Consider the following 7,422-nt stretch of genomic DNA (forward strand, 5'->3'; position numbering starts at 1 on the left):
GTAAGTACAAGTACTGACTCTTACTGGTTAGCATTTCGCATTTTGTAGCCTTCGATGACGTCACTACATTTCGACCAAAGTATTGCGAGTTTCGAAACACTATTATTTTGGGCAACAACAGGATTTCGTGTCGTTAACCCGTCTAATGCTTGCGCATCGATGCGCATAAACTTGCAATAGACAATGACCGGTACTTGCTGGGATAATAGCAGTCAACATAAAGCAGAATTCTGCAACAGTTATCAACTCCACGAACACCGGATGTAAGTTTCAAGTGCTTCAATTACGTATAAAAAAAAACGAAAATTTTCAGCAGAAATAGGATAACAAGCGTCAATGCCTCTCAGCCTCATCCATTTGAGCGGCTCCCATTAACTTTTTTTCCTTTCAAGCTCACAGAACACAGCCCAGATGTTCCGGATGTGTGTTCGGCCGAAAAAACAATCCGGTCGTTAAGCTTCGTATTGCTCAAAGTCCGGAGTGGTAAGCCAAGCGTTCCCCTAACTTGTTATGAGTTATTGTGCAAAATTTGCTCATTTCACGTGAGCTACTCTGGCCGGTATAGCGGCTTGATTGCCTTGACGCTGCCAGTAAAACTTACCCCTAATGTTGTCGGCCTCACATGAAACACCTATCTTTATGTCGTTTCCTGTATCCTCAGTATTTTGTTTTTATTCTGTGCTGACAGGCCGGATGTGACATTCGCGTAAAAGAAATCTCGGCCGTGGTGCTCAAACACGCATCCTCATGTACCTGGTAAGCATCAGAATTTTCGTCTCTTTAGCTACGCCCAGTTCGCTGTGCCAGGAGCCCTATTTTGAGGCTCCTAATGAAAGCAACACTCATAAAATCATGCGAGAGGCTGTTAATAACACCCATGGGTGCGCTGTTGTCGTAAATATTGCAGCTTCGTCACATCAAACCCTGTTTTCAACTGCGACGCGAAAGAGTATGCGATAGGACAAAGCAAATAGAAAGCTGGGTCTTTTAAATCCGTAACGCACGATCAGGAAGACGTGGTACCTAAGGAGAGTATGAAGCTTTTACGCAGTCTTGACACACACCCTGCATCAGCGTTAATCACGTGGTGAAGGTAAAAAATGGTAGGTTTTTAACGTAGTTTGCCGAGAAGACGTGCAAAATCCCCTGTTTAGCCTGGTTGACTCATGATTTTCCCTCGCTAGGACATCGACAAGTCTGACGAGGATATTAGACCTTCGTTAAGATCTAATCGAGGTTAATCTGATATGATCTGCTTCCACGGCAGATGAAAGTTGCTGAAGACGACGATGTGCAATGCACAGGAGGAGAGTGTGTTGACTTGAACAGGTGTGACAGCTTCCTCAAAAGTTTATTATTGAAACCGGTAGATTTTTGCATAAACTTCTCGATGCCTTTACTTTTCTCTCAAAATTATATTATTCTGAATATCACTTTAAAATGTAAGCAAATAAGGGAAGGGGAATGAGGGGCTCGTTATAAATATGACAGAAGCCAACAGCCACAGAAACCAAGGGGCACAGGGGATTTTTTTTTAATTATTTATTTTATTTGTGGTGTTGATAAATTTAGAACATTACTGAATATGTTATCGCTTAATGCTAATTGATTAGAAAAGCAGAAGAAAAAACAACGACATGCCGCCGGTGGGATCCGAGCCCACGACCTCCGAATTACGCGTCCGGTGCTCTACCTCTGAGCTACGGCGACGGCTGTCAAATCTTCTGCTTTCGGGGGTATTTATGTTTACATGTAACCTAACCTTGAGAGTGTTCATCAGCGCCACCCACGTTCATAAGCGGCGGACGTGGAACGTCCTGACTTACCGCAGGTGTGACGTAGAACGTCATCGAACGAAGAGGGTGGAAGCTGCGTGAGAACCCTCTTATGCTTCCTATGGCGTCAAGGCTGCCAGAACCGAGGCCCTCGCTAAGCAATTAAGCAAATAAGGGAAGGGGAATGAGGGGCTCATTATAAATATGACAGAAGCCAACAGCCACAGAAACCAAGGGGCACAGGAGATTTTTTTTAATTATTTATTTTATTTGTGGTGTTGATAAATTTAGAATATTACTGAATATGTTATCGCTTAATGCTAATTGATTAGAAAAGCAGAAGAAAAAACAACGACATGCCGCCGGTGGGATCCGAACCCACGACCTCCGAATTACGCGTCCGGTGCTCTACCTCTGAGCTACGGCGACGGCTGTCAAATCTTCTGCTTTCGGGGGTATTTATGTTTACATGTAACCTAACCTTGAGAGTGTTCATCAGCGCCACCCACGTTCATAAGCGGCGGACGTGGAACGTCCTGACTTACCGCAGGTGTGACGTAGAACGTCATCGAACGAAGAGGGTGGAAGCTGCGTGAGAACCCTCTTATGCTTCCTATGGCGTCAAGGCTGCCAGAACCGAGGCCCTCGCTAAGCAATTAAGCAAATAAGGGAAGGGGAATGAGGGGCTCGTTATAAATATGACAGAAGCCAACAGCCACAGAAACCAAGGGGCACAGGGGATTTTTTTTAATTATTTATTTTATTTGTGGTGTTGATAAATTTAGAATATTACTGAATATGTTATCGCTTAATGCTAATTGATTAGAAAAGCAGAAGAAAAACAACGACATGCCGCCGGTGGGATCCGAACCCACGACCTCCGAATTACGCGTCCGGTGCTCTACCTCTGAGCTACGGCGACGGCTGTCAAATCTTCTGCTTTCGGGGGTATTTATGTTTACATGTAACCTAACCTTGAGAGTGTTCATCAGCGCCACCCACGTTATTCGTCGTTATTCAACCAGCACCGCTTTGTTTCCTCCATTTTCATTCATGGTTTTTTTTCACAGATTCCTCTATTTATATTTCAGAGCCGCTTTCGATAAACCAGGATGAGTTTTTTCCTGTTTGGATTGGCACCAAGCCCTGGCCAATACCCCACCGTGGGTATGTACCATCGTTTTTGAAGCAACAACAACGCGAGACGTGATCGGCTGCGGCGATAGCAGAGTGCTCTCGTGCCGTGGTCATCGAAGCTGATCAGTTCGGGCCACCACGGGTTCAAATCCAAGCAGCGGCAATATTAGTTTATTTATTTTTAAAAATATAAATTATCCGCTCATATCTGAAGTTTCTTACGCAGCATGATTGCTCGGTGGCCTGTACTCTACATAGCGCAACCATTGTATAGCCAACCTCAAACATTGTTTTCGGGACCCTTTAAGCTCCGCATTTAACCCGACAGCATTATTGAATACTGTCAGTGGTTCCTCTCGTCCACGCAGACAAGGTGACTGCTTCGTTTTTCACAGTACCAATCATCATGTGACAGACCACACGACATTCAAAGAAAGTCCCGCTATAACCAAACCGTACTCACTTGCCTCCGTGGTCTGATAAACAAACAAAAATTGGGTAGGGTTCAACCCGGTTGAACTTAGTTTACAGAGCGTAAGCCTGGTTAGGCATGGTGGGGAACGCTTTTCTGTAGTTTCAATTTATTACATATCAATGACTTGATTTGGTTGTCGCTTGATTAAAGAGAAGACGACCATAAGAATCATCAGATTCCATCAGCCGTCTAATATGCACAGCAGAAGCACTGATTCCAGCGCGTGACTTCTCCATGGCTTCCTGCGAACGTCAAGCAACGCTTTGTAGCTTTTATTACCTTATCAGGTGAACGATGAGCAGCGTAGTTCCGCCCAACTGCGAGGTGAGCGTTGAATCACCTTTTTCAACGCAGCTGCGAAGGCGAACGACCGCCGCCAGATCCGCGCGCCGCAGCTGCACCTAGGAACGATGAGTCGCACGGTATGACGTCACAGCCACATCCTGCTCCGCCGCTTGACGGTCATTCCTCGCATCTGCATGGCCTTGAGGTTTTGCATGGGTGGAGTAGAGTTTTCGCTCTAAAAAGTGACTGCGTGGTCAAGCATTAGCGTGCCTGACTCGAAACCCCAGACCCAGTGGTTCGATTTCCGACAAATGAACCCGGTTTTCTTTTGAGCGAACTTCATATATATTTATGCTTACATTTTATAATGACATTCGAGTTATTTTGCGACTTTCCAATGACCAGATTTCAATGTTTTCATAACTTCTGAAATGCGCCGCTCTCCGTGTGACGTAGTGACCTTATCGACCAATCCGGACAACAACGACAACGCCGACGCAGGATTTTCCTCTGTACGGTATTCCTTACGCTTTCAAGTTAATGACCGCAACGAGATCCTGTGCAACGCGTCACGATGCACATCTGCGACCGACGCTGACACTGTTGCCCGCAGCCCGGCGCTGTGCAGGCTCGAGGCACATTGCTTTCTATAAGGTTACTCGATTTAGGCACTGAAACGAAATCCTCGTTATCACTTAGCTTGTGATCCATAGGCGTCAAAGCTTCTTGCCTAACTCTGTGTTGGGTTGTTTTCTTTTTCTGTCAGATACCTCGTCAAGTGGTTTCAGCTGCACTAAAACCATGAAGGAAACGGCGAGGCTTCTAGTTTCTGACGTTTGTTCTCTTCTTGCCGATGGTAAGTCTTCACAAACAGCGCCTAAATTAATTCTGTCGAATTTTTCCTGCGGCGGAAATACAAAGCCTGGGAAATAACCCCACGCAAGTATTGGTGTGATTCTGCGCTCGCACAACCCTATGCCCGAGCCTATATACTATGTACAGCGTAGTCTTCGAAGTAAAATCCTCTCTTATAAAGTGATTATTACAAGCGTGTAATTTGTCTGATGTAGCAATAAGTCCACGCCTCATGTTTAACATATTACTCCTCTCAATAATATTTTCGTTCCCCAATCGCCACCGAGTTCCGTGAAATCAAGTGTTATTTAATCTCATAGTGACCACGAGAAATGCTTAAAAAACTAAACTGAAAATATAATCAATTACAAATTATTCTGAATACGGCAGTAATACGCTAACCAACTGTCCAAACAGTCGAAAACTTCACAGACAGCTTCAGAAAAAAAAATTTTCCTGCTCCCTCCAACCTACATTTCAGGGGTATCAAACACACTGCCCCTTAACTTCGGTGCGTTGAAATTGGGTTGAAACTTACAGGCGACGGTATAGATCACATCACATGCATGCAGGGGGAGAGACAGAAAATGAGAGCAGAACCGACTTCGTCGCTATTTACCTTCCTCTCTTCACATTAGCGTTCGCTGTGTCCCAGTAAATGTATTGGTTGCCATATCACCTCGGGTAGACTGAGACTGAAAAAACAGAGCAATGGGCTTTCACGGATAGTTTAGTAACAAAAGCTACAGTATTTACAACGCCTGTATGGCAGAGCACCGACTCAAATAAAATATTATTGATGCAACACGTGACCGCAATTTTTCAGAAATCGATTCAAATCCACAATATTTGCTGATGACTGTTTCGTCAAGCTTGTTAGTAAAGCAAGTTGCGAAAGTGAAGATCCTTAATTAATTTGCAAGATCACAAAGAAGTCTTTGCTGACCGTAATTTGTCATACGAAAAACCAATTTCAGTAGTAGTAACACTAGTTTCAATCTTTCCTACTGTTCTGTTTCTAGACGTTGTAGCGAGATTTCTTCCCTCAGGTCGGGCTACAAAAACCACTGCCACTCCCGTGGAAGCCGACCGCAACGAAGCAGTCAGCCATGAAGCGGCGAGGCAGCTGAGCTCTGGCAGCACTGCTACTCTTCGCAAGTAGCTTCTGCAGCGCAGAGCACGACTTCCGCAAACATAAGCTGGCTTGAAGGCATCGATGCTGCTTTCATTTCTGATCCACTGTGGTCTTCTTGCCAACATTTGTACAGAGTGACCGGGTTCATTTAGTTCTTCACAAAGTAAAAAACTGCAAAAATGAGAACGCAGCCCACGCGTTTTCTTTTTTTTAGTATACTCTGTTAGGGACAATTTTTAAAGTCACCGTGGTAGATGACTGATTGTGCATTGCATCCCTGGTTGCCTCGCCAGTCTGTCGCATTACTTTGTGGTTAGCAGAGCCCTCTGCCTCCTCATTACGGTGTCAGGGGCACTATAAGCTGTGGGGCTGTGAGGTATAGGAGACCTCCAGAACGCAGCCACACAGCAGCTGTCCGTGAAAGCCTGACGCCTACCTGGTGCTCCTTGCCCTGCTACCTGGCATTCATATCGCGTTGCCCTGTTGGCGTTACCCCGGAAAACCTTTGTGCGACTTGCGGCATAGTTAGCGATATGCACGCCTTCAGTCCGCAATGCGGGGTGTGCGCTAGAATCAGGACTCGCTGCCCTACGGATTAGAGCATGTCGGGCAACGTGCAAAGAATCCGGGCGTGATAAAAACATGCTGTTGCAACGCCGGTTTTAGCAAAGCCCATCACCACGCTGGTAGCGCATGAGGAGAACCGGACGTGGCCTAGTCGGACAGTTCGTATTTTCTACTACTGCATACCGCATGCTCATCCGGCGGACATCTATTAAGATACTGCGTTTTAAGTGAACTGAGGTGCAAAGGATTTCTTCTGGCTCAGTGGCTGCCACTGCATGAATTGTCGGGCATGTATGGCACACTCTCGGTTTAAAGGCACCGTTCGTAATTGCGATCAATAAAGAGACATATGGGAAATACTGAAGACATAAAACTACGCAGGAGACACGACACAGAAAAGAAGCAGACAGGACGAGCGTAGACTAACAACAGATTTATCCTGTCTCGTCCTGTCTGCTTCTTTTCTGTGTCGTGTCTCCTGCGTAGTTTTATGTCTTCAGAATGCCTTACCAACTAGCCTCTCCTCACACACTTCTAGAATATGGGAAATATTTTTTTCAGACGACAATCTAGAGTATTTCAGCAAGTTAGTTATTAAGTGTGCAAACCTTGAAGAATTAACGGTTGTGCGGCGGGAGAGGATGTCGTCACGAGAGCATAAAAATAGGACAAGCGGTGGCGACCAACTGTCGCTGGTTTCGCAAGCACTGAAAAACGAGAATGGAGATCGCCGCCACGGTAAAAATAAAATAGCCCAAAAGTGTAAAAAAATACTCATATCAACGAAGCGAGAGGTCGGCAGAAAAATGCGACTGCAAAGCGCTGGCAGAACCTCACAATATAGGTGTTAAATTCCTCAAGCAATGCCAATAGCGACGCGTTGTCAAAGCCGACCTCTCCGACGTGCCATTGCAAGCCGAAGGCTAAGCACACGGTAACCCACACCGGAAAGGAGGAAAGCGGAGAACAGCCCAATGCGGGCAGGTATTAGGTTTAGGTTTAGGCTTATGGGGTTTAGCGTCCCAAAGCGACTCAGGCTATGAGAGACGCCGTAGTGGAGGGCTCCGGAAATTTCCACCACCTGGGGCTCTTTAACGTGCACTGACATCGCACAGTACACGGGCCTCTAGAAATTCTGCTCCAAAGAAATTCAACCGCCGCGGCCGGGATCGAACCCGCGTCTTTCGGGTCAG

The 7,422-nt window shown here is 45.9% G+C and overlaps 1 long non-coding RNA gene across 1 annotated transcript; it reads left to right on the forward strand.

Moving 5' to 3' along the window:
- The first annotated feature begins 704 nt into the window (after positions 1-704).
- On the forward strand, positions 705-4,509 carry LOC149361853 (uncharacterized). Its single transcript, XR_016288450.1, has 3 exons — positions 705-756; positions 2,867-2,942; positions 4,439-4,509. It is a non-coding gene; the product is annotated as an uncharacterized LOC149361853 (long non-coding RNA).
- Positions 4,510-7,422: the final 2,913 nt, after the last annotated feature.

Source organism: Amblyomma mixtum, chromosome 2 (assembly GCF_055824585.1).
Source record: "Amblyomma mixtum isolate Tamu chromosome 2, ASM5582458v1, whole genome shotgun sequence".
NCBI classification, from domain to species: Eukaryota; Metazoa; Arthropoda; class Arachnida; order Ixodida; family Ixodidae; genus Amblyomma; species Amblyomma mixtum.